The following is a 27129-nucleotide window of genomic DNA, read 5'->3' on the forward strand; positions in this document are numbered from 1 at the left end:
TTTAGATGCAAGATGAGTTGACTCAGTGAACATTTTAAGCATCTTTAATAGAAATGATTAGAAAATCGTCATGTTCTGTCATACTCCTTGTCTAATGTTTTTCACCCCTTCTATGTTTGTATGATTTAAACAAAGGAACACAAGAAATAGGTCCGCCATCATACCTCAAGGCAAGGCATTTAATATTTACTTTGTATTCATGAATCTGATGCATTCCAATGCTCAATAAGCAGGGAAAATTTTAAGAACCCCCCCCCCAAATTTATAAATATAATAATTGGTCGAATCTCCATGGTATATAGGAAAAATGGAAGGCGATTTTATCAATAATATAATATGTATATATAATTTTCTGGCGAATCTCTCACCAGGCATGGCGAATATTTTACTCAATTATAAAATCTTGTAAGAACTTAGCAAGTCTTTCACTAAATAATAAAACTTTGTAAAGTCCTAGTGAATTTTAGCATTGTGAACTCTTAGAGAATTTTTTGAAGAAGTATAAAACCATATATGATAAGAACCACATGGTGGCAATATCACTATTTTTTTCACATTTCCACGACATGGAACTTGTCTATAAAATTATAAAAAAACCAACCAAGTCCCTTATAATATGTAGGTAAGCTTATAACAGAGTCTGATACCTCTATTATGCTTGTCTTCATTCAAGTGTCATAGCTGCTATACTTAACACTGTGAATCACAACTCTCTCAGAACTCAACTCTATAGTGTACTTAAAACCTTTGGAAATTGAATCTGACAACTCTATAAAAAGGATTAGTGAAATAGAAGCTTTTGTGAATGAGCCCACTAACTATCACTGCTAAACAATCAATCTAGACTATGAAGTCTTCCATCTTGATCACAATCGTGCTCACGATCAAGGGAGTGCGATCACCTGGCCTGACATAATGGCCATCATAGCTTCCCTGCCAATACACAAGTATGTTCCTGTTTGCAGTTAGAAAAATTACCCAAATTACAATCTATTTACTCCAGCCTATGTTGGAAAGTTATAGAAGGATGACTAGTGCAATCAATCCATTCCTTTTAGCCCTGGATTTGTTTCAGTTTAAAACAGAAGTATACAAATATACTTGTCCAATGTCTACTGCTACTGAGCATTAGTTAATTCATAAGAAAGTATGTAAACACACAAACATAAATTCACACTCATGAATATCCCAACTTTCTATCAAGTGCTATGACTAGTGATGGAAATCACAATTATTTTCAAAAGCCTGGAATCATGCCTAAGCATCCTCTATGAATGACCCAATGCCTTCCTGGTTAGCTGTCTACATTAAAGTTGCAACAAACAATATGACATTAGGCATGGCTTGAAAGTAACAAACCGCTGCAAAACTCAGGCATAGATGGCAAGTGCAGACCGCGTTTTCAAGATATCGGTTAGAAAATCCATAGCATATAATAGCACAAATTGAGAAACTCATAATGTCCTGTCTGTTGAATATTGTAGCCAATTTTCTCACAGATTATACTGCAGAGCATAAAACTGCTCATAAATTAACATAACACGCAGGCTTCATATTCCTTGTATATGGCTTCATATTCTTTGTTTTTCTTCAAGTTTGTTTCTTTACAAGACTTAAATTATTCCTTCTGAATTTGTTTTACAAGACTTAAATTATTAAAGTTAATAACAAATCTTCCCAACCATTCAAGATAAATCTGATTTAACTTGAATGCACATATTCTTTATTTCCATTATCTAAATGTTTTACTGTCATGAAAAATAGATATTTCCATCTCAACATGAGCTAGCAAGAGTGCCTGTATGTAACATGATATAGTGGATGAAGGAGCCAACAATGAACCACAAAAGGAGCATATTGTTGCATCTGAAAAAGCTTATGGGGTAATGCTATTTCCTTGTAGTATTTAGTCATTTATTTCTAAATCTAGGGTATTGAATCTAGCAAAACATGATTTGAATTCTAGCTGTTATCTTAGGATAAAATAGGGGCTACTTGTTACTTGAAGAGGATAGTGAGGATAAAATAGGGACTTCTATTAATGTTGAAACATTATGCTGCCTCTCTATTTTTCTATTAAAATGTATGACTGAAGTCTGAGACTGCCAAAGCTCAAGCTTTGTTGCCAACAAAATGCCTCACTAGGCAGAGTAATTAACCCCTTAAAAAGTTAAACTACATGTTCCACAATCTGGGTAGACTAGGGTATGAGGGACTACAAAGCCCTTAACAAAAAAAGGAGGATACCTGCATGTTTACTGTTTGATCCAAACACTTTAACATAAAACAAAGGATATAAAAACTTCTGCATGCATTCCTTCAATGGACAGAGTTAACATGGCAGTGATTCAGGAAAAATTGGAAAAGGCGCTTTACACAGTTGAGTGCTAGTAAGGGTAGCTCTACTTGTCAGGAATATCAAGAACCAAGTAGCTCACTGTAAGAAAATGGTTAATGCTAAGGATGGTCCACCAACAGTGTTGTTCAACTAAATGAAGAGTTGAACTGTAGGCCGCTGCTTACTAGTTTGGAGGACCTTGGAAATGGTGTTCTTCCCAAGAGTTGAATGATTTGAATTCTAGCTGTTATCTTAGGATAAAATAGGGGATACTTGTTACTTGAAGAGGATAGCATTTCTCTCTATCTGTATAAAAAAAATTCTACTCATGATATTCATTTTATGTTAATTGGATATTGACAGTTTGTATTTAGTTTATTTCAGCGTTTTATTCTAGTCATTCATATATAATCTCTTATGTTATTGGTCATACATATATTATTGTTAACCTATTACTATTTATGTAGTTCAATCATAATTGATTCTTCAATATGTAAGAGGATGGCACATAGATATAGGCATCGAATCTTCTGTACGTTCATTCTGAAAATCTTAATATAATTCTCCTATTCTCTCTCCTACTTTCTTTGTGAGGCCAGTGTATGTACATTTTTAGAATATCTCTTCATCATCTCATCTCACCTATTTGAATCTTTGTTAAGTTGGCAAGTTCATATTCGACAAATTGTGCTATGAATGTTTAATGCTTTCTTTGTTCAACACTTTTCATTGGAAACTAGACTTCTATTAATGTTGAAACATTATGCTGCCTCTTTATTTTTCTATTAAAATGTATGACTGAAGTCTGAGACTGCCAAAGCTCAAGCTTTGTTGCCAACAAAATGCCTCACTAGGCAGAGTAATTAACCCCTTAAAAAGTTAAACTACATGTTCCACAATCTAGGTAGACTAGGGTATGAGGGACTACAAATCCCTTAACAAAAAAAGGAGGATACCTGCATGTTTACTGTTTGATCCAAACACTTTAACATAAAACAAAGGATATAAAAACTTCTGCATGCATTCCTTCAATGGACAGAGTTAACATGGCAGTGATTCAGGAAAAATTGGAAAAGGCGCTTTACACAGTTGAGTGCTAGTAAGGGTAGCTCTACTTGTCAGGAATATCAAGAACCAAGTAGCTCACTGTAAGAAAATGGTTAATGCTAAGGATGGTCCACCAACAGTGTTGTTCAACTAAATGAAGAGTTGAACTGTAGGCCGCTGCTTACAAGTTTGGAGGACCTTGGAAATGGTGTTCTTCCCAAGAGTTGAATGATTTGAATTCTAGCTGTTATCTTAGGATAAAATAGGGGCTACTTGTTACTTGAAGAGGATAGCATTTCTCTCTATCCGTATAAAAAAAATTCTACTCATGATATTCATTTTATGTTAATTGGATATTGACAGTTTGTATTTAGTTTATTTCAGCGTTTTATTCTAGTCATTCATATATAATCTCTTATGTTATTGGTCATACATATATTATTGTTAACCTATTACTATTTATGTAGTTCAATCATAATTGATTCTTCAATATGTAAGAGGATGGCACATAGATATAGGCATCGAATCTTCTGTACATTCATTCTGAAAATCTTAATATAATTCTCCTATTCTCTCTCCTACTTTCTTTGTGAGGCCAGTGTATGTACATTTTTAGAATATCTCTTCATCATCTCATCTCACCTATTTGAATCTTTGTTAAGTTGGCAAGTTCATATTCGACAAATTGTGCTATGAATGTTTAATGCTTTCTTTGTTCAACACTTTTCATTGGAAACTAGACTTCTATTAATGTTGAAACATTATGCTGCCTCTCTATTTTTCTATTAAAATGTATGACTGAAGTCTGAGACTGCCAAAGCTCAAGCTTTGTTGCCAACAAAATGCCTCACTAGGCAGAGTAATTAACCCCTTAAAAAGTTAAACTACATGTTCCACAATCTGGGTAGACTAGGGTATGAGGGACTACAAAGCCCTTAACAAAAAAAGGAGGATACCTGCATGTTTACCGTTTGATCCAAACACTTTAACATAAAACAAAGGATATAAAAACTTCTGCATGCATTCCTTCAATGGACAGAGTTAACATGGCAGTGACTCAGGAAAAATTGGAAAAGGCGCTTTACACAGTTGAGTGCTAGTAAGGGCGCTTTACTTGAATTTTATATTTTACAACTTGGCCACATGTTCACTTGTTCCACCTTTCAATTATCCAATCTGATGATGCGAGTTTGATGATAGAATAATTGCGATCATAGATTCAGAGCAGGGTGACAACCATCACAGCATTTTGAGAAGCCCTGAAGTGGAAATTTCGTGCAGGTTATTTACCTGACTTCAAGTCCACTGAAACCAGGTAACTGTATTTACTTTTTCAGTCTATTCAAATGATTGCTATAGAATTAAAGAACAAAATATATTATTGTGGCCCTTTAAATCAATTATAGAACACATTGTACAATTTAACTAAATAATCACTAAGAGTCATCAGCCTAGGAATATCTTTTTTGACAATGATATTCTCTGAGCTTGATGCAGTCAGCCAACCAAGCTCTCATAAATTACATTTCTCTGCATCATTTTTTTTGACAGCTAAGAACTTGCAAACCTTACCCAGATATCTTTTCTCCTGCCACTCGTTCAAGGAGAAAGACATTACCTTTGTCATCCCTACCAATCCTAGTAATATTGTCAACATATCTTTCCCCACATTAAGGACCATCATTCATGTGACCAAAATCACTTTTAACTATTGCACACTTTCAAAATTAAAATCAAACTGTAGCCAATTCAATATTTTCACAGAGAAAGAGAAAGAAGTCCTCTAATTATCCTAGGAAACATATGGTCAAGGATACGTTATTTCCAACCAGCCTTGGGGATTGAAAATGCTGAGAAGTATATCATAGTTCTTTCAGAACAAATTTAGTAACTGCAAATCACAAACAGCAAAGACATTTGCAACCTCACAACCGAAAATTTCATGCCAAATCTTGTTAACAACCTGTATTTCTGAAACAAAGTAGCCTACCGTTTCAGGGGCAATGGCTGATCTTTCAAACTGGATGTCAACGCGCTGGTTGGAAAGAAGGGCAGGATTAGTTTAAATACTTATGCAAGATTGAGAAACTGAACAATGTTGACTATAAATTTTGAATGAATCAAATCAAGGAATAGGAAAAGAAATGAAACAACAAATTGAATTTGATCTTGAGCTGGTGAAATTCAGCCCTCAACCTTAATTCCATGTTCATTAGGCACCTGAGTTTTCCCTATGATTTCGGAAATATCAGAGCACACCTTTTGATTCTATTCAAGAACATAAACTAATGCATATTGTAATAAGTTTTCCACAATGGCTCAATAGATATCAAAGTGTAAATTTTGATTCTATTCAAGAACATGGACTATTCCATATCATACTCAGTTTCTCCCAATAGTTTGGAATATATCAGAGTGAACATTTTGACTTATTCAAGAACATGGACTAATCCATTATAAAATCAGTTTCTCAACATTAATTGGAAGACCTCAATGTGCACATTTTGATTCTATTCAAGAATGTAGACTAATCCATATTACAATCAGTAAGGGTTAGGGTTTGGAACCTTAGGGCTTGCAATCTTGAAGGAAGCCTCAATAGTTAGCTCTCCTGTGAGCATGCCCAAGCCGGAAACACTGAAGCCAATGGTGTTTACTGCTTTTCCCTACATTCAGAGGATTAAGATTTCAAAACCCATATGGGTCCCTACAGAAATCAAAGCCATGAACACCCAAGCTTTTCTGATATGATTTTGAATTTAGAATAAAAGACAAGCAATTCATGAATGAATGACAAACTGGATAGCATAGCCACCTCTTTTGTATTGATAGTCTGCACAAACTCCCCCAGAGCAATAAAGTCCCGGAGACCTAGCTTTGTCCGTTTAGAGCCCAGGATTGTTATTGTACTGTATAGAAGCTTCCACTAGCCTTCGACCTGGTAGAAACTTCACATTAGGGCATCCATGGTATCCTATCCATGCCCAAATCTAATTAGAACATGGGATCCCAAATCTTGAAATGGAATAATAGCGCTAATTTCTTTTGTAAATGCCACCAACCATTGGACTAGATCCACTTAGTTTCGGAACCCAGATTCACACTGAAATACAAACGCATTTACCATTTGGAGATTTTCAGTAGGATTGTGTACAGGGTTTTGTTTTTCAAGCAGCATTAGAAGCTTCTCTATTTCAGTCCTTTTAGCCACTGGAACGCCGAAAACACCCCTGTTCAGGCCTTGCATTGACATTCACAAAACCCAAACGGGCAATCAGTAATTTACTTTCAGAAGATTTGTGAACTAGGATGAAAAAACCTATTTCAAAACCTGAAGTCTGAGACTGCCAAACCTCAAGCTTTGTTGCCAACAAAATGCAATCTGTGATGGTTGCCACCTTTCAATTATCCAATCTGATGATGCGAGTTTGATGATAGAATAATTGCGATCATAGATTCAGAGCAGGGTGACAACCATCACAGCATTTTGAGAAGCCCTGAAGTGGAAATTTCGTGCAGGTTATTTACCTGACTTCAAGTCCACTGAAACCAGGTAACTGTATTTACTTTTTCAGTCTGTTCAAATGATTGCTATAGAATTAAAGAACAAAATATATTATTGTGGCCCTTTAAATCAATTATAGAACACATTGTACAATTTAACTAAATAATCTCTAAGAGTCATCAGCCTAGGAATATCTTTTTTGACAATGATATTCTCTGAGCTTGATGCAGTCAGCCAACCAAGCTCTCATAAATTACATTTCTCTGCATCATTTTTTTTTACAGCTAAGAACTTGCAAACCTTACCCAGATATCTTTTCTCCTGCCACTCGTTCAAGGAGAAAGACATTACCTTTGTCATCCCTACCAATCCTAGTAATATTGTCAACATATCTTTCCCCACATTAAGGACCATCATTCATGTGACCAAAATCACTTTTAACTATTGCACACTTTCAAAATTAAAATCAAACTGCAGCCAATTCAATATTTTCACAGAGAAAGAGAAAGAAGTCCTCTAATTATCCTAGGAAACATATGGTCAAGGATACGTTATTTCCAACCAGCCTTGGGGATTGAAAATGCTGAGAAGTATATCATAGTTCTTTCGGAACAAATTTAGTAACTGCAAATCACAAACAGCAAAGACATTTGCAACCTCACAACCGAAAATTCCATGCCAAATCTTGTTAACAACCTGTATTTCTGAAACAAAGTAGCCTACCGTTTCGGGGGCAATGGCTGATCTTTCAAATTGGATGTCAACGCGCTGGTTGGAAAGAAGGGCAGGATTAGTTTAAATACTTATGCAAGATTGAGAAACTGAACAATGTTGACTATAAATTTTGAATGAATCAAATCAAGGAATAGGAAAAGAAATGAAACAGCAAATTGAATTTGATCTTGAGCTGGTGAAATTCAGCCCTCAACCTTAATTCCATGTTCATTAGGCACCTGAGTTTTCCCTATGATTTCGGAAATATCAGAGCACACCTTTTGATTCTATTCAAGAACATAAACTAATGCATATTGTAATAAGTTTTCCACAATGGCTCAATAGATATCAAAGTGTAAATTTTGATTCTATTCAAGAACATGGACTATTCCATATCATACTCAGTTTCTCCCAATAGTTTGGAATATATCAGAGTGAACATTTTGACTTATTCAAGAACATGGACTAATCCATTATAAAATCAGTTTCTCAACATTAATTGGAAGACCTCAATGTGCGCATTTTGATTCTATTCAAGAATGTAGACTAATCCATATTACAATCAGTAAGGGTTAGGGTTTGGAACCTTAGGGCTTGCAATCTTGAAGGAAGCCTCAATAGTTAGCTCTCCTGTGAGCATGCCCAAGCCGGCAACACTGAAGCCAATGGTGTTTACTGCTTTTCCCTACATTCAGAGGATTAAGATTTCAAAACCCATATGGGTCCCTACAGAAATCAAAGCCATGAATACCCAAGCTTTTCTGATATGATTTTGAATTTAGAATAAAAGACAAGCAATTCATGAATGAATGACAAACTGGATAGCAGAGCCACCTCTTTTGTATTGATAGTCTGCACAAACTCCCCCAGAGCAATAAAGTCCCGGAGACCTAGCTTTGTCCGTTTAGAGCCCAGGATTGTTATTGTACTGTATAGAAGCTTCCACTGGCCTTCGACCTGGTAGAAACTTCACATTAGGGCATCCATGGTATCCTATCCATGCCCAAATCTAATTAGAACATGGGATCCCAAATCTTGAAATGGAATAATAGCGTTAATTTCTTTCGTAAATGCCACAAACCATTGGACTAGATCCACTTAGTTTCGGAACCCAGATTCACACTGAAATACAAACGCATTTACCATTTGGAGATTTTCAGTAGGATTGTGTACAGGGTTTTGTTCTTCAAGCAGCATTAGAAGCTTCTCTATTTCGGTCCTTTTAGCCACTGGAACGCCGAAAACACCCCTGTTCAGGCCTTGCATTGACATTCACAAAACCCAAACGGGCAATCAGCAATTTACTTTCAGAAGATTTGTGAACTAGGATGAAAAAACCTATTTCAAAACCTGAAGTCTGAGACTGCCAAACCTCAAGCTTTGTTGCCAACAAAATGCAATCTGTGATGGTTGCCACCTTTCAATTATCCAATCTGATGATGCGAGTTTGATGATAGAATAATTGCGATCATAGATTCAGAGCAGGGTGACAACCATCACAGCATTTTGAGAAGCCCTGAAGTGGAAATTTCGTGCAGGTTATTTACCTGACTTCAAGTCCACTGAAACCAGGTAACTGTATTTACTTTTTCAGTCTATTCAAATGATTGCTATAGAATTAAAGAACAAAATATATTATTGTGGCCCTTTAAATCAATTATAGAACACATTGTACAATTTAACTAAATAATCTCTAAGAGTCATCAGCCTAGGAATATCTTTTTTGACAATGATATTCTCTGAGCTTGATGCAGTCAGCCAACCAAGCTCTCATAAATTACATTTCTCTGCATCATTTTTTTTGACAGCTAAGAACTTGCAAACCTTACCCAGATATCTTTTCTCCTGCCACTCGTTCAAGGAGAAAGACATTACCTTTGTCATCCCTACCAATCCTAGTAATATTGTCAACATATCTTTCCCCACATTAAGGACCATCATTCATGTGACCAAAATCACTTTTAACTATTGCACACTTTCAAAATTAAAATCAAACTGCAGCCAATTCAATATTTTCACAGAGAAAGAGAAAGAAGTCCTCTAATTATCCTAGGAAACATATGGTCAAGGATACGTTATTTCCAACCAGCCTTGGGGATTGAAAATGCTGAGAAGTATATCATAGTTCTTTCGGAACAAATTTAGTAACTGCAAATCACAAACAGCAAAGACATTTGCAACCTCACAACCGAAAATTCCATGCCAAATCTTGTTAACAACCTGTATTTCTGAAACAAAGTAGCCTACCGTTTCAGGGGCAATGGCTGATCTTTCAAACTGGATGTCAATGCGCTGGTTGGAAAGAAGGGCAGGATTAGTTTAAATACTTATGCAAGATTGAGAAACTGAACAATGTTGACTATAAATTTTGAATGAATCAAATCAAGGAATAGGAAAAGAAATGAAACAGCAAATTGAATTTGATCTTGAGCTGGTGAAATTCAGCCCTCAACCTTAATTCCATGTTCATTAGGCACCTGAGTTTTCCCTATGATTTCGGAAATATCAGAGCACACCTTTTGATTCTATTCAAGAACATAAACTAATGCATATTGTAATAAGTTTTCCACAATGGCTCAATAGATATCAAAGTGTAAATTTTGATTCTATTCAAGAACATGGACTATTCCATATCATACTCAGTTTCTCCCAATCGTTTGGAATATATCAGAGTGAACATTTTGACTTATTCAAGAACATGGACTAATCCATTATAAAATCAGTTTCTCAACATTAATTGGAAGACCTCAATGTGCACATTTTGATTCTATTCAAGAATGTAGACTAATCCATATTACAATTAGTAAGGGTTAGGGTTTGGAACCTTAGGGCTTGCAATCTTGAAGGAAGCCTCAATAATTAGCTCTCATGTGAGCATGCCCAAGCCGGCAACACTGAAGCCAATGGTGTTTACTGCTTTTCCCTACATTCAGAGGATTAAGATTTCAAAACCCATATGGGTCCCTACAGAAATCAAAGCCATGAACACCCAAGCTTTTCTGATATGATTTTGAATTTAGAATAAAAGACAAGCAATTCATGAATGAATGACAAACTGGATAGCAGAGCCACCTCTTTTGTATTGATAGTCTGCACAAACTCCCCGAGAGCAATAAAGTCCCGGAGACCTAGCTTTGTCCGTTTAGAGCCCAGGATTGTTATTGTACTGTATAGAAGCTTCCACTGGCCTTCGACCTGGTAGAAACTTCACATTAGGGCATCCATGGTATCCTATCCATGCCCAAATCTAATTAGAACATGGGATCCCAAATCTTGAAATGGAATAATAGCGCTAATTTCTTTTGTAAATGCCACCAACCATTGGACTAGATCCACTTAGTTTCGGAACCCAGATTCACATTGAAATACAAACGCATTTACCATTTGGAGATTTTCAGTAGGATTGTGTACAGGGTTTTGTTCTTCAAGAAGCATTAGAAGCTTCTCTATTTCGGTCCTTTTAGCCACTGGAATGCCGAAAACACCCCTGTTCAGGCCTTGCATTGACATTCACAAAACCCAAACGGGCAATCAGCAATTTACTTTCAGAAGATTTGTGAACTAGGATGAAAAAACCTATTTCAAAACCATTTTTATACAGGGATCCATATACACCAAAACAGCGGGCTGAATCCGTCAAAACAGGGAGCCGCCCTCCATTTGTTAACAAATCTAACATCCCAGGACCAAATCGACCCTCACAAACCACTCTCGGGACCAAATCGACCCTCACAAACCACTCCCAAACCAGAAAACCCAAACTGTAAATCAAAAATGGGGATTTTGCTCTCCCAAACCAGGAGCAAATATCAAAATGGGGCGATTTTGATCAAATACGATTCCGCAAATATCAAAATGGGGCGATTTTGATCAAATTCGATTCGGTTAGTTTATCCGCCCTGGGCTAAAATGAAAAAATAAATTAATTTTTAAATAAAATATGGGCTAATTATATTAAAAAAAAATTATTATTTTAATTAAAAATTCGCCCCATTAAAATATAAAAAGCCTTAAATTTCGCCTTTGGGCTATTATTCGCCCCTAAAATTAACCTTGTCAATAAGTAGCCTATTTATCTCCCAAATCCTATGTCCTCACCATTAGTTGGATTTCCCACCTCAAATCTATAACAAACAAACATGCACCTGAGTCACAGATACTACGTCAACAAGGTAAACAATTCAATATAGTCCTTACCACCACCATAGCATATCACAAAAAGAAACCCTAACCAGTATGGTAATTTCCGCTGTGATTTTCACCTATAATTTAAAATCTGTTTAATCTCCTTAAAGGAAAATTACAACCTCTCATTCAAAATGGAAATGCAACAGATGCATGTTCAATCAATGTTGAACTAAGAAAAATGTACTCTGGGATAGTTTAAGAAAATATAAATTTACACTATTTAACAAAATGATTATGAAATAGTTTTGGTATTATTGACACACTCTTTCATATAAGACACAAAATTCTTCATGAAATTATTAGAAAGATTCAATTTACGGAAAAATGAAATTTCAGTAAACATATCTAGCTATCAATCCACATTTTTGTGAGAGAAATGATTGTTGATGTATTTTTGGACCATTCTACATATGCATAGCCTCTTTCTAGGAAGCTTTGGCAATATTGGAATTTAGGTTCTAAAAGGCATGCATTAGATTAGTTTTTTAAACAATAGAGAACGTTCAAAACATAACACTGATGTTAAGAAAGAATGAGCTTGTATTATGAATAATTAAAGTGATGTTCCAACACCACATAGGGACAATATTTTAAATATTGTCTCTAATACAATTGAGTCAACCACTCAAGTAGGCTAAATAGAGGGTTAGTTTAGAGGGAAATGCAAATTCACAGCTTCAAGAAAATGCTTTCCAATTTTGCCATTGCAAGTTAAACACATGGGTTGTGTACCAAAGATAATTCTTCAGCGTAGCTTTGGATTGAATCTAAAGGAACTAGTCTGGATTTGGCTATACTCAATGTTTCTGATAGATAGTTTTTAACATATGATCTAGTTTGATATCCTGAATTGCTTACCACGAGGCCACTAATTCCTTGATTTTTTGTTGAACGCCACCACAATGTGAGGATTGTTGTTAAAATTACTCAAGTAAGTCATAATTAGGTGAGCTCAGGTTAGGCAAGGTCTCAAGACAAACTCGGTGATCCAGTTTGATATCCTGAATTTCTTACCACTATGCTATTAATTCCTTGATTTTTTGTTGAAAGTCATTTCAATGTGAGGATTTCTATTAAAATTAATCGAGTAAGTCAAAATTAGGTGAGTCCACGTGAGGCAAGATCTCAAGACAGACTCGGGTTACAAAACTAGGGGCTACAAAGCAGGACACTAAGGAAGACTTAGGTTATTATTTGTAGGGTTATGTCTGAGTGAACTAGTTGTGAAGTTCCACCATGCCTTTGGATAATATATTTTAAGGCCAAAATGTTGACATCTACCATATATATTGTTGGGCAAGGAATCCACCCCACAACATGTTTTGGGGGCTCAAAGCCCAAGTTTTGGTTGAAGGCAGTTGTAAGACTCCGCGATTTACAGACGTGGAGTGTGAAGTATGGATGAGTCATAGGGCTACCCACCCTAAAATATTGTAATGTAATGTGAAGTTGTGATGGCCTACCCATGGTCTATGGACCATGGGATTGTATAATTATAGCGAGGCTCTAAGTGTAAGGATAGTGATGCTTTTGGAGAAGAATAGGAATGGTTTGAGCTTAGAGTAGGAGTCTAAGGGAATTGGGTCATAGTGGTAGGAAGAGGCTCTACAGCTGAGTGCGTAGAGGCCTAGTAGAGTCTGCAGCTAAGTGTGCAGACCCCTGCAGCTGAGTGCGCAGGGCGCTGTCGAGTTTATAATCGGGATTGAAGATTAATAAAGAAAAGTTGATTCTTATTTCTGTGTATTTGTTGTGCATTATCTTCTTTATGTTTATATTAGTTTATGTATCGTGCGCCTTGATATGATTGTTGAATATGCTATAATAACCATTAATCTTACACACACACGTTAAGTAATCGGGTATTTAGCAAGGAACTTGGGTATTATATGGGTCGCGCCCCAGGTGGGGCTGCGTAGAAACAACAGCACGGGTTGTGAAGGAATAGCAAGCGCATGTAGCGACAGGTCGGACTGCGAACCTCCAGAAGCCCATCAGACATCCTGAGGGTGCGGAAACCTGGTTCTAGTACCCTCCCATACTACTTCAGGTGAGACTTCAGTCCATGCTCTACGGAGTGTTGTCAAAAGGGCCAGTAGTATTGGGATTTGCTTGGCTAAATTACTTCTGAACTTGTGTCAGGCCCATACAAGCCAAGAAATGGTTTTGTTGCCGGGACTGAGATCTACATAAAGGATGTCTGATGTCATGCCACTGGAATCCAACAAAGAAAGAAATTGAAGAGTGGTTGGATAAGAAGATTCACGAGTTCGCTATGCAGGAGAACAGAAATCTGTGAGTATCTAAGGAACAATGGTTGGAGCACTATTTGTATACGGAAACCCACAAAATTTTATTTGCATCTTTTTCTTCTGAGCTGTATGAGTGGATCATGATGTTAGCAGACAACCAGGGAAGGTGTAGGCTCGACAAACCAATATTTTGGGCTCCGGAATTAGTGCACAGACTAGAAGCATCAGAAGCTAAGATAGCGCGAGCTGTGGACCATTGGCTCGACTGAATAATAGGAGGATTTATCACTGAGATTGAGGTAGACACGACCATCAGCTATAGTGTTCTCGAGAAAAGTGTCTATCTAGATCTGCTCTATCCCACTAAGGTGTGACAGCTACCTTAGAAACAAACAGAGAAAACTACTTTTGTATTCTTCTTTATGAACTATAAATGAAGAGGAATAGGATGAACCAACCTGTGTCTTGCGCTAGTCCTTTGATCCAATCTCTCTCCTCTTTGACAGCTTCCAGCTACCTGCTCTCTCACTTGCCGAGCTTCACCAAGTACCTGTAAGATCACAGAAGAAAGAAACTATACAAAGACATGGGTTTATATTCATAAATAACTTAGGATCAGATTTAAGTTAACCATACAAATGTAACAAGCATCAATGAAACGCAATCATGGAGAAGAAACTCAAATAGTTTTATTGATATACAAGAAGATCCAGGAGGAGTTACAATCGATGATTCCTGACCCAACATCAACCTCCCAGCAAAGAAGTCCCTTCTTCAACCCCAACAAAGCATAGATCACCCAATCCTCTAATATGTATCTCAAAACCAACAACAATTCCTTACAATGTGCAAAATTCCAGCCTCTGGATCTCTGGGATGAGGGATCCATATATAGATGTATGCAAGGAGGATGAGTCAGCTCATGAATTGATTAGTGGCTTCTCTCTGTCAGTTCTTGCTTCCACTTGGAGACTGAGAGCCTCTTACTCATCCTTGGTCGAATTCAGTGAGGCAAGTGTCATTGGAGAAGATTTTGGAAGCTTCCATTGTCTCTCCACCTCGTGGAATGACTCTGCCACTTGTCATTTCCCACTCAATGCACCCTGGTAGTGCGTTTAGATGCATTGCAATGCACCTAGCTAGTAGACTTAGGTGCTATACAACGCACTTGGCTAGTGGAGCAGCTGAAATGATCCTGATTTGACTTATTCTGAGAAGTTTCTGGTGGAGAACTTCTGGGAGAAGCTGTAATTTGTTGACCTTGTTCCTTTAGGAGTTGGAACAACACTTTTAGGGACTTAGGAGCCCTTGGTTTATGGACATTTCATGCTTAGAGCTGTAAGGCACAAAAATGTCTATAACAGTTGCCCCCTAAAGTATGAGGTCGTTTATCGGGTGAAATGCTTTATTAGGAGGATATGAAGTTCTCTCAATGCTGTGAGGAGACCTATAATAAGATACAATACAATACATTATCTTCATACTGTTTCCATGATCTAGCTGAGGCGGGCATTCCCATGCTCAGCTTTATAAATTCATTTTCATGTACATAGGACAGACAATCGTCTGATGGTAGACTGATGATTCTGATAGAGCCATCATCCTTTTGGTAGGATGATTATCTATGCTGCAATGCTGTACATTTCAATGTTTTTATTTTCCTGAATATATATCGCAGCCCGGATGGATGAAACTAGATCCGGGGTCTTCAATCTCGTCCGATCTTCACTCGAAGTACAAGTCGATCCATGTGAGAAATGTTTTGAAGTCGAACATGGAAAGACATCGCTTGATTACCAGTCAATGATGTAAACTGTTAACAAGCGCGAGAGGAATCACCGATAATGATAATGACCCTCAAGGTACTGTAGTACAATTCACGTGGTGTGAATAAAGGACTTGGCATTGAACACCACGCAAAATCTTTCGGTCGAAGGTCATTGATGTATACCTGTCGCCGGAAGTGAGAAACTTGCCATTGAGGCATGCAAGCTTCAAAGTACTGAATGGGGTGTTCCTAGATCAACTTCTTGGATAATGAGCTGATGTCGACAAGAAGTGATCCATCACAAGAGGGCCTTAATGAATCCCACATCAATGACACGGAACGGAGCAAATGATTTTGATGGAGGTGAAAACGATCTGATGATATATGGTTCAGGGTAGCGGTCATGAAAGAATGGAGTATAATGTATGGTAGTGGGCGGGACACAGGTGGCCTTTCTGGATGACTTCTCTTGAACATGTCGGTGAGACTTATGTGATGGATTGGTAGCATTAACCCCAAATGTGGATGGTATGGCGATACCATGGCGATGTGACCGGTGAATGAAACAACCCAACCCGACTCGGGCACGGAGTGGAAGTGTCATGTTCAAGAGCGACTTTCTACCAATAAAGATTCTTTGAGTTTTCTCCCCAATTTTTCCCCAGTCATTGCTGACCAGTACCTCTTTATTTTTGTCAAGCTTAAGGAGGATAACATATGCTTGTTCTATAATTTTCCCTTCGGGAAAACCCATCGCTATGTTTTAACGAGCCTAGCGATAGTGAAACTCGTTCTCGTCTAAAGACAAGTTTGTCGCTATTAATCTTTTTAACGAGTCTAACGACAAAGATAACTCGGTCCTTTTGATTTTTAGAGAGTCTGAAAAGGTACATAAAGGTAACTCCAAAATTCCTTTTTCGTCATCTAATCCCTTAAGTCCGAAAAGTGTAAAACAATACAGAAGGGATGAATTTTCGATTAGCTTTAACGAGCCGAACAAAACAAGTGCTCGATCTTTTTGTGCAATAATCCCTCAGGTCCAAAAAGATTAAAATCTAGAGGAGGGATAGCACTTCCCGTCGCTTTAACGAGTTGGAAGGCCAAAACTCGGCAATATTTTCATATTTTACGAGTCAGTTGAAAAGAGCTTAAAGAAGACTCATCTTTTGAGGAACGAGTGATAAAATGGGTAGCAGCTGATTCCAGGTAAGGTTTGGAATTTTCCAATCACGACAGTGTCACAAGGATGGCTAGTGAAATCACTCTTCGCATCTGTTCCTCAAAATGGGTAAACAATCAAATGGAGGTGAATGATCGGCCAATGAAAAGTGGAGGTGACGGTGCAAACATGACCAAGGCTTTAATGGCTGAAATGCTACATTCACGGTGGTTATTTACCAGGAGATAGTTCATTTTTTAACGAGCTTAAATGCGGGTGGAAACATTTGCTCGGTCTGGGTTTATTTTTTAACGAGCTTGAACCTTGCGGTAAACATTGCTCGATTAATCTAGTCATATGATAAGAATGTCTCATATAAAAACGGCAATTTTTAGAGTTTTGCCCCACATCCGCTCTTTATGCAAGTTAGGTGACGACCAATCCTACGAGTTTAAAGGGTTAGAGGTCCTAAAAATTTAAAAAAAATAAGTAGTGGCCCTTCGCTTGCACTCCAAAAGGTTTGCATGCCCCCAGGTATAAAACAGAGTTTCAAGGTTACCCCTACTTCTTTCCGCCAAAACATTTGTTTTACTGAGAGAGGCCTACCTCTTACAGGTCACCCAAAGATTGTTCTATTTGTGGTGCAAACAAAAAACTTCTTCGGCGATGTCTACCGAGATAAACAAAGGTGAGCAACGAAGCCTGCCAACTCACATAACTTTGACAAGAGAATCTTGTTCTAGAATAACCCTCTCTTCCAATCACGGACGGGGTACAGACTAGTCATATTCTCCCACGGAAACCTACCCTATACCCGAAGTTTTCCTGCCGAAGCAGACTAGGATCCATGCCCCCTGGGTTTCAGTCATATCCCTCCGAATTACTCACGCTCATCGGGAGGATGGACTGGAGATTGAGACATTTCTTGCGTGAAGAGACCATTTAGGGACGGTATATTACTATTTGCTATGCGCGATCCGGGAAATGAAAGCTGGTCCACGAGCTTGACCACTCTTCCTTCGTGCGGAAAGCACATTACTCTAAAGAGTGAGGAGACAACGGCTCCCATGCAATAAATATAGTCTCATCCAAGGAGTAGGTTATAATCCAAGGGTCCTTGAACTACCATTACGTTCATGCGAACTGTCTTCCTTCTCAATGTTATGGGCACATCGGGAAGGATCCCTAAAGGTCGACTGGTTCCTTTATCAAAGCCTGTCAGATTTCTCATCTCAGGCAAAAGCGATGGTGAACCAAGCGCTTTCCAAGCAGTAGAGGAAAGGATACTCACAGAAGCCCCCTCATCTATGATGGTACCAGCCATGACCATTCTATATATTTGAACGATAATTCGGAATGGTACACTTGCTGGTAAACGGGGTCTGCCTAGTTGATTCCAGTCGAAGGAGACAACTAGGTTGCTTGGAGGTGGGACCGAATAGACGGCCGGGTATGGCTCTGATGAACTTCCTTCCTGCGATAAAGGAATGGGTGGATTTCCCCCATGCTCGTCGGAGTTTGTGTTTATGAAGAGAATTTGGATGGTGTCATCCTTGTTCTCTTCAGTGACTGTATCATCTGAAGATAAAACCTCTGAAGGCAAGACCGGGTTAACTGCTGCCTCGACCTTTTGAATTTCGTCTGGTATGGATTCAGTTGGTTTATCTTCAATGATAGGCGCTTCAGCCGACGACTTGAGCGGGCCACCTGGATTCTCAACTAGTGACGGACTTAGCAAGAGTTTTTTATATCCAGGAGGGAGTCGTAACGGTGAAACCGGATGATCATCCAAAACTCTTTTAGCTTCATCTAAGAAGGGACAACGGTGGAGGGCATGATTGCCTTCGCACAGTTTACAAGGAAATCTAGCTTTCCCTTTTTGTCCTGGGGCTTCACTTTCATTAGTTGACGGTGTGCTTTCAACATGATCACCAGAGGTTGACGACACCGGGTTGTGAAAATGAGGAGACCAGTCCCTTAGTATCCGGGGGATGCAAGGACAATCTCTGTGAAAGTGGTCTCCTTTGTAAATGACACATGGCAATTTATGCCTGGTCGGTGCAGTGTGTGGATTTTCGTTAGATGACACTCATTTTCCCCCATTCGCCTTCGGCTCCTTCTTCTTCTTCTCTTTCTTCTTCTTTTCCTTCTTCTCCTTAGGAACATGGCTTTTAGCTTTACCAGTTCCATCAAGCGAAGAGGAAGGAGGAGAGGAAGAATTAGAGGAAGTAGAAGGCTGGTGGGTAACTCTGGACTCGTCTAATTGCTGATTCGATTGTTCAAGAATGGTGGTGTTCTGAACGACATTGGTTGAGAAGAGCCATACTGGCAAGCCAATTGTCAGTCCTGGAAGCGAAAATGTGGCCATATGGGGCGCACCAACATCTCCCCAAGAGGAGAAGGGACTAGGATTTCCACCAAGGGGAATTCCTTGGTTGGTAGGCTCCATTTTCTCAACCCAAGATCAACGTAGGAAAAGGGTATGAATATTCCGTTTAAAATAAATTTTAACATGCTTTGACACAACTTGTTTTTTCAGTTTTTAAGAGTTGAGAAAAAACAAAAGATGACTCTAGTCTCCTTCGATTTTTAATGAGCCTGAAGTGACAAGTGCTCAGATGGACCTTTTCCGTTAAGGAGTCTGAAAAGGAACGAAAGGGATTGCTCTGGAGGTCTAGGTAGAGGGAGTACCAAACCAATCGCAAAACTGCAGAATACTTTTTATGGTACGGCAGTCAATCTTCCCGAATGCTGTGTTCGGTGCATTGCGATCAGTAGGGCGGCCGACACGGCTTCCTATGGATAAAGGATTTAAGCCTATAGGGGTCTCCCAATATATACTCAATGGTACGTGGGAGCACAAGTCCGTACTGGCACTTATCGTCTCAAAGTGGAGGAATCACCCAACCATCAGTGAGGACAATAGTTACCAGGCTTTACGACGTCGGAATACGTCTCTAGCCTAGACCTCTAAATGTTGTGCGTTAAGTTCCAAAGCATTGTTAAGTTCATTGAATTTATTTTAAGTTGATCTTTCTTATGAAGTTTTCCTTTTGGGATCACCACGAGATGTAGAAGTAATTCCTAAAATGCAATCTAAAGATGATAAACAAACTTTTATCTCTTTTCAGCAATGAAAATCCTAGCTACTAGGGGAAAAGAAAGACACAATCTTTTCGCAAAGAGCAAAGAGCACACTGTAAATGCACTTTTCCTAAATCAAGCCAAACAGATTGCCAATATGCAAATGCACATGCATGTGTTTTGTTTTTCACTTTCTTAATATTGATGCCTAAAAAGAAAGTTGATGTTTAAATCTGAATTTGCTTTCAAGTGACAAACACAAACAAGCTTCTTTTCGAAATCAAAAGGTAGAGATGATTACGACACTTTATGATTTTGAAATAAATACTCATTTCGACACTATAAAGTCACAAATTCAAGCCAAAGGAAAAAGTAAAAGCATAATCGACTATCAACAACAAATAAACTTTCTCCTATGATCAAAATCGACTCTTGCAATAGATCTAAATCAAAAGACGACAGTACGACTATTATACTTTTGCAATGGAAAACTGTAAACGACACAACAAAAACATAAAAAACCTCTACAGTTTCTTTTGTACAACTAAGGCGGAATATCAGTAAGGAAAAGGGGTTTGAAACAGTGAAATATTGATCACAGGCTGCAAAAATCAGAGACAAAACTGGAAAAAATGAAGCAAAGAACCTCAGCTGCACAAGGCTAGGCTGATCAGCGCACCTGTTACACAGAGAAACTACATTACAGCGCAGGTAGCCCTCTTGGGAAGTGCGTTGAAATGCAGAATCTCTTCACAGAGCATGCGCTGGGGTAGAAACGAGAATTCTATCCGGGTTCTGGGTCACAGTTTGCAGTTTAATCTATGGTTTTTGGCAGAATAAAAGCAATCAGTAATGCACAATCACAGGTAGATCTAAGGGGGGGTTCTAAGAGCTATCACAAGGGTAATCAGTTAGTTTATGAATCAGCTATTCAAATCATTAAAAAATCCAGTGAATGGATCGAAGCAGCAGATGTCTACTTTGCATTTGTTAATGGAAAATGCAGTTCGATTGCTACTTCTAAGTTTATGAAACAAACAACAAGAGAAACACAAACAAACTAACTAGACACAATCCCCTGCGGAGTCACCATTTTGTTATCGAGAAAAGTGTCTATCTAGATCTGCTCTATCCCACTAAGGTGTGACAACTACCTTAGAAACAAACAGAGAAAACTACTTTCGTATTCTTCTTTATGAACTATAAACGAAAAGGAATAGGGTGAACCAACCTGTGTCTTGCGCTAGTCCTTTGATCCAATCTCTCTCCTCTTTGACAGCTTCCAGCTACCTGCTCTCTCACTTGCCCAGCTTCACCAAGTACCTGTAAGATCACAGAAGAAAGAAACTATACAAAGACATGGGTTTATATTCATAAATAACTTAGGATCAGATTTAAGTTAACCATACAAATGTAACAAGCATCAATGAAACACAAGCATGGAGAAGAAACTCAAATAGTTTTATTGATATACAAGAAGATCCAGGAGGAGTTACAATCGATGATTCCTGACCCAACATCAACCTCCCAGCAAAGAAGTCCCTTCTTCAACCCCAACAAAGCATAGATCACCCAATCCTCTGATACGTATCTCAAAACCAACAGCAATTCCTTACAATGTGCAAAATTCCAGCCTCTGGATCTCTGGGATGAGGGATCCATATATAGATGTATGCAAGGAGGATGAGTCAGCTCATGAATTGATTAGTGGCTTCTCTCTGTCAGTTCTTGCTTCCACTTGGAGACTGAGAGCCTCTTACTCATCCTTGGTCGAATTCAGTGAGGCAAGTGTCATTGGAGAAGATTTTGGAAGCTTCCATTGTCTCTCCACCTCGTGGAATGACTCTGCCACTTGTCATTTCCCACTCAATGCACCCTGGTAGTGCGTTTAGGTGCATTGCAATGCACCTAGCTAGTAGACTTAGGTGCTATACAATGCACTTGGCTAGTGGAGCAGCTGAAATGATCCTGATTTGACTTATTCTGAGCAGTTTCTGGTGGAGAACTTCTGGGAGAAGCTGTAATTTGTTGACCTTGTTCCTTTAGGAGTTGGAACAACACTTTTAGGGACTTAGGAGCCCTTGGTTTATGGACATTTCATGCTTAGAGCTGTAAGGCACAAAAATGTCTATAACAGTTGCCCCCTAAAGTATGAGGTCGTTTATCGGGTGAAATGCTTTATTAGGAGGATCTGAAGTTCTCTCAATGCTGGGAGGAGACCTGTAATAAGATACAATACAATACATTATCTTCATACTGTTTCCATGATCTAGCTGAGGCGGGCATTCCCATGCTCAGCTTTATAAATTCATTTTCATGTACATAGGACAGACAATCGTCTGATGGTAGACTGATGATTCTGATAGAGCCATCATCCTTTTGGTAGGATGATTATCTGTGCTGCAATGCTGTACATTTCAATTTTTTTATTTTCCTGAATATATATCGCAGCCCGGATGGATGAAACTAGATCCGGGGTCTTCAATCTCGTCCGATCTTCACTCGAAGTACAAGTCGATCCATGTGAGAAATGTTTTGAAGTCGAACATGGAAAGACATCGCTTGATTACCAGTCAATGATGTAAACTGTTAACAAGTGCGAGAGGAATCACCGATAATGATAATGACCCTCAAGGTACTGCAGTACAATTCATGTGGTGTGAATAAAGGACTTGGCGTCGAACACCACGCAAAATCTTTCGGTCGAAGGTCATTGATGTATACCTGTCGCCGGAAGTGAGAAACTTGCCATTGAGGCATGCAAGCTTCAAATTACTGAATGGGGTGTTCCTAGATCAACTTCTTGGATAATGAGCTGATGTCGACAAGAAGTGATCCGTCACAGGAGGGCCTTAATGAATCCCACATCAATGACACGGAACGGAGCAAATGATTTTGATGGAGGTGAAAACGATCTGATGATATATGGTTCAGGGTAGTGGTCATGAAAGAATGGAGTATAATGTATGGTAGTGGGCGGGACACAGGTGGCCTTTCTGGTTGACTTCTCTTGAACATGTCGGTGAGACTTATGTGATGGATTGGTAGCATTAACCCCAAATGTGGATGGTATGGCGAGACCATGGCGATGTGACCGGTGAATGAAACAACCCAACCCGACTCGGGCACGGAGTGGAAGTGTCATGTTCAAGAGCGACTTGCTACCAATAAAGATTCTTTGAGTTTTCTCCCCAATTTTTCCCCAGTCATTGCTGACCAGTACCTCTTTATTTTTGTCAAGTTTGAGGAGGATAACATATGCTTGTTCTATAATTTTCCCTTCGGGAAAACCCATCGCTATGTTTTAACGAGCCTAGCGATAGTGAAACTCATTCTCGTCTAAAGACAAGTTTGTCGCTATTAATCTTTTTAACGAGTCTAACGACAAAGATAACTCGGTCCTTTTCATTTTTAGAGAGTCTGGAAAGGTACATAAAGGTAACTCCAAAATTCCTTTTTCGTCATCTAATCCCTTAAGTCTGAAAAGTATAAAACAATACAGAAGGGATGAATTTTTGATTAGCTTTAACGAGCCGAACAAAACAAGCGCTCGATCTTTTTGTGCAATAATCCCTCAGGTCCAAAAAGATTAAAATCTAGAGGAGGGATAGCACTTCCCGTCGCTTTAACGAGCTGGAAGGCCAAAACTCGGCAATCTTTTCATATTTTACGAGTCAGTTGAAAAGAGCTTAAAGAAGACTCGTCTTTTGAGGAACGAGTGATAAAATGGGTAGCAGCTGATTCCAGTTAAGGTTTGGAATTTTCCAATCACGGCAGTGTCACAAGGATGGCTAGTGAAATCACTCTTCGCAGTTGTTCCTCAAAATGGGTAAACAATCAAATGGAGGTGAATGATCGGCCAATGAAAAGTGGAGGTGACGGTGCAAACACGACCAAGGCTTTAATGGCTGAAATGCTACATTCACGGTGGTTATTTACCAGGAGATAGTTCATTTTTTAACGAGCTTAAACGCGGGTGGAAACATTTGCTCGGTCCGGGTTTATTTTTTAATGAGCTTGAACCTCACGGTAAGCACTTCTCAATTAATCCAGTCATATGATAAGAATGTCTCATATAAAAACGGCAATTTTCAGAGTTTTTCCCCACATCTGCTCTTTATGCAAGTTAGGTGACGACCAATCCTACGAGTTTAAAGGGTTAGAGGTCCTAAAAAGTTAAAAAAAATAAGTAGTCGCCCTTCGCTTGCACTCCAAAAGGTTTGCATGCCCCCAGGTATAAAACAGAGTTTCAAGGTTACCCCTACTTCTTTCCGCCAAAACATTTGTTTTACCGAGAGAGGCCTACCTCTTACAGGTCACCCAAAGATTGTTCTATTTGCAGTGCAAACAAAACACTTCTTCGGCGATGTCTACCGAGATAAACAAAGGTGAGCAACGAAGCCCGCCAACTCACATAACTTTGACAAGAGAATCTTGTTCTAGAATAACCCTCTCTTCCAATCACGGACGGGGTAAAGACTAGTCATATTCTCCCACGGAAACCTACCCTATACCCGAAGTTTTCCTGCCGAAGCAGACCAGGATCCATGCCCCCTGGGTTTCAGTCATATCCCTCCGAATTACTCGCGCTCATCGGGAGGACGGACTGGAGATTGAGACATTTCTTGCGTGAAGAGACCATTTAGGGATGGTATATGACTATTTGCTATGCGCGATCCAGGATATGAAAGCTGGTCCACGAGCTTGACCACTCTTCCTTCGTGCGGAAAGCACATTACTCTAAAGAGTGAGGAGACAACGGCTCCCATGCAATAAATATAGTCTCGTCCAAGGAGTAGGTTATAATCCAAGGGTCCTTGAACTACCATTACATTCATGCGAACTGTCTTCCTTCTCAATGTTATGGGCACATCGGGAAGGATCCCTAAAGGTCGACTGGTTTCTTTATAAAAGCCTGTCAGATTTCTCATCTCAGGCAAAAGCGATGGCGAACCAAGCGCTTTCCAAGCAGTAGAGGAAAGGATACTCACAGAAGCCCCCTCATCTATGATGGTACCAGCCATGACCATTCTATATATTTGAACGATAATTCGGAATGGTACACTTGCTGGTAAACGGGGTCTGCCTAGTTGATTCCAGTCGAAGGAGACAACTAGGTTGCTTGGAGGTGGGACCGAATAGACGGCAGGGTATGGCTCTGACGAACTTCCTTCCTGCGATAAAGGAATGGGTGGATTGCCCCCATGCTCGTCGGAGTTTGTGTTTATGAAGCGAATTTGGACGGTGTCATCCTTGTTCTCTTCAGTGACTGTATCATCTGAAGATAAAACCTCTGAAGGCAAGACCGGGTCAACTGCTGCCTCGACCTTTTGAATTTCGTCTAGTATGGATTCAGTTGGTTTATCTTCAATGATAGGCGCTTCAGCCGACCACTTGAGCGGGCCAGCTGGATTCTCAACTAGTGACGGACTTGGCAAGAGTTTTTTATATCCAGGAGGGAGTCGTAACGGTGAAACCGGACGATCATCCAAAACTCTTTTAGCTTCTTCTAAGAAGGGACAACGGTGGAGGGCATGATTGCCTTTGCACTGTTTACAAAGAAATCTAGCTTTCTCTTTTTGTCCTGGGGCTTCCCTTTCACTAGTTGACGGTGTGCTTTCAACATGATCACCAGAGGTTGACGACACCGGGTTGTGAAAATGAGGAGACCAGTCCCTTAGTATCCGGGGGATGCAAGGACAATCTCTGTGAAAGTGGTCTCCTTTGCAAATGACACATGGCGATTTATGCCTGGTCAGTGCAGTGTGTGGATTTTCGTTAGATGACACTCATTTTCCCCCATTCGCCTTTGGCTCCTTCTTCTTCTTCTCTTTCTTCTTCTTTTCCTTCTTCTCCTTAGGAACATGGCTTTTAGCTTTACCAGTTCCATCAAGCGAAGAGGAAGGAGGAGAGGAAGAATTAGAGGAAGTAGAAGGCTGGTGGGTAACTCTGGACTCGTCTAATTGCTGATTCGATTATTCAAGAATGGTGGTGTTCTGAACGACATTGGTTGAGAAGAGCCATACTGGCAAGCCAATTGTCAGTCCTGGAAGCGACAATGTGGCCATATGGGGCACACCAACATCTCCCCAAGAGGAGAAGGGACTAGGATTTCCACCAAGGGGAATTCCTTGGTTGGTAGGCTCCATTTTCTCAACCCAAGATCAACGTAGGAAAAGGGTATGAATATTCCGTTTAAAATAAATTTTAACATGCTTTGACACAACTTGTTTTTTCAGTTTTTAAGAGTTGAGAAAAAACAAAAGATGACTCTAGTCTCCTTCGATTTTTAATGAGCCTGAAGTGACAAGTGCTCAGATGGACCTTTTCCGTTAAGGAGTCTGAAAAGGAACGAAAGGGACTGCTCTGGAGGTCTAGGTAGAGGGAGTACCAAACCAATCGCAAAACTGCAGAATACTTTTTACGGTACGGCAGTCAATCTTCCCGAATGCTGTGTTCGGTGCATTGCGATCAGTAGGGCGGCCGACACGGCTTCCTATGGATAAAGGATTTAAGCCTATAGGGGTCTCCCAATATATACTCGACGGTACGTGGGAGCACAAGTCCGTACTGGCACTTATCGTCTCAAAGTGGAGGAATCACCCAACCATCAGTGAGGACAACAGTTACCAGGCTTTACGACGCCGGAATACGTCTCTAGCCTAAACCTCTAAATGTTGTGCATTAAGTTCCAAAGCATTGTTAAGTTCATTGATTTTATTTTAAGTTGATCTTTCTTATGAAGTTTTCCTTTTGGGATCACCACGAGATGTAGATGTAATTCCTAAAATGCAATCAAAAGATGATAAACAAACTTTTATCTCTTTTCAGCAATGAAAATCCTAGCTACTAGGGGAAAAGAAAGACACAATCTTTTCGCAAAGAGCAAAGAGCACACTGTAAATGCACTTTTCCTAAATCAAGCCAAACAGACTGCCAATATGCAAATGCACATGCATTTGTTTTGTTTTTCACTTTCTTAATATTGATGCCTAAAAAGAAAGTTGATGTTTAAATCTGAATTTGCTTTCAAGTGACAAACACAAACAAGCTTCTTTTCGAAATCAAAAGGTAGAG

At 39.2% G+C, this 27129-nt stretch overlaps 1 long non-coding RNA gene and 2 pseudogenes across 1 annotated transcript; all 3 read right to left on the reverse strand.

Annotated features, from left to right (window-relative positions):
* Nucleotides 1-4831: 4831 nt before the first annotated feature.
* On the reverse strand, nt 4832-6632 carry LOC149199977 (fibrillin protein 5 homolog; annotated as a pseudogene).
* Nucleotides 6633-6985: 353 nt separating this feature from the next.
* On the reverse strand, nt 6986-7613 carry LOC149199978 (uncharacterized). Its single transcript, XR_016253326.1, has 2 exons — nt 7441-7613; nt 6986-7282 (listed from the first exon to the last, which is right to left on the reverse strand). It is a non-coding gene; the product is annotated as an uncharacterized LOC149199978 (long non-coding RNA).
* A 1610-nt stretch (nt 7614-9223) lies between these two features.
* LOC149199979 (fibrillin protein 5 homolog) lies at nt 9224-11108 on the reverse strand (annotated as a pseudogene).
* Between the last annotated feature and the right edge of the window lie 16021 nt (nt 11109-27129).

This window comes from Pinus tabuliformis, chromosome 2_1, assembly GCF_031772625.1.
Source record: "Pinus tabuliformis cultivar Carrire ecotype Pingquan chromosome 2_1, CPIR1, whole genome shotgun sequence".
Classification (NCBI taxonomy): Eukaryota; Viridiplantae; Streptophyta; class Pinopsida; order Pinales; family Pinaceae; genus Pinus; species Pinus tabuliformis.